Below are 1,010 nucleotides of genomic sequence, written 5' to 3' on the forward strand. Positions count from 1 at the left end.
CAATCTGATCATGATGATAATAACATATCCTGGACTCCAGCAACCCTACAAGGCACTTACCTATCGCTCAATGAAAAGGCTGTCTGGTAAGTACTATGACCCTGACTTGATGAGAGGGAATTCACAGAGATGCAGAATGTGCCCAAGGGCACACACAGCTCCACGCCCGCTGCCGCCGCATCCATGCTGGCTCAGTGGCACTGGAGGAGAGCAGAACTGCCCTGCGGGTTCTGAGACCGACTTCACGGGAGTAGAAAGTCTCATCTTCCTCCCCAGGAGCGGCCAGTGGTTGCCCATTTCTGACATTACAGTCGACAGTGTGTGACCACTACCCCACCAGGGCTCGGAAGGTATGAAAAACAAAGCAAAAGAAAACCAGCAAACATGTTGCCGTTGATCTGATTAAAGTGCTAGTAATTCCCTCTCCGGCTTGAAGGCTTCCCCTCCCCCGGCAGCCTTCATCCTCTGTCTTCCTTTCCCCATCCCATGTGATTTTCAGTTAATTTCCCAATTAAGCTTTAGTACAGGCCATCCTAATCTTTTGTAAATGAGAGCTACTGCCTTCTCATAGACGTTCTTGCCTTAAGACTCTCCTCTCTCCAATCCATTCCTTCTCGCCCTAAAAATAAAGCTGGTCAAGTCACCTTCCTGCTCAACCCTTTGGTTAATTCTCTTTATCTGTGAAACATAATCCCACTTCCTTAGCTTGCTTTTGAAGAAGCCAGTCTGGAAGCCAGTCTGGCTCCAGCTACTTTTCCGTCTCCGTCTTCCCTCCTGCTGCTCTCCCCACACCACGCCCTCTTCCCACGTGGGTTGCTTCCCTGTGGCATTGAACTCACGCTCTTCTTCAAAACCATTTTATTGGGAGTTAATACAGAAATCATATCATTCCATAGTTCAATCACATCAAGAAGTATTGTACAAGTGCTGCCACAATCAGTTTCAAACGTTTCTTCCTTCCTGGACGCCTTCATATGGGCTCCCTTGTACACCACCCCCTACAGTCCCGC

This window comes from Echinops telfairi, unplaced genomic scaffold (assembly GCF_000313985.2).
Source record: "Echinops telfairi isolate 266 unplaced genomic scaffold, ASM31398v2 ScPeMD7_443;HRSCAF=831, whole genome shotgun sequence".
In the NCBI taxonomy this organism is placed as follows: Eukaryota; Metazoa; Chordata; class Mammalia; order Afrosoricida; family Tenrecidae; genus Echinops; species Echinops telfairi.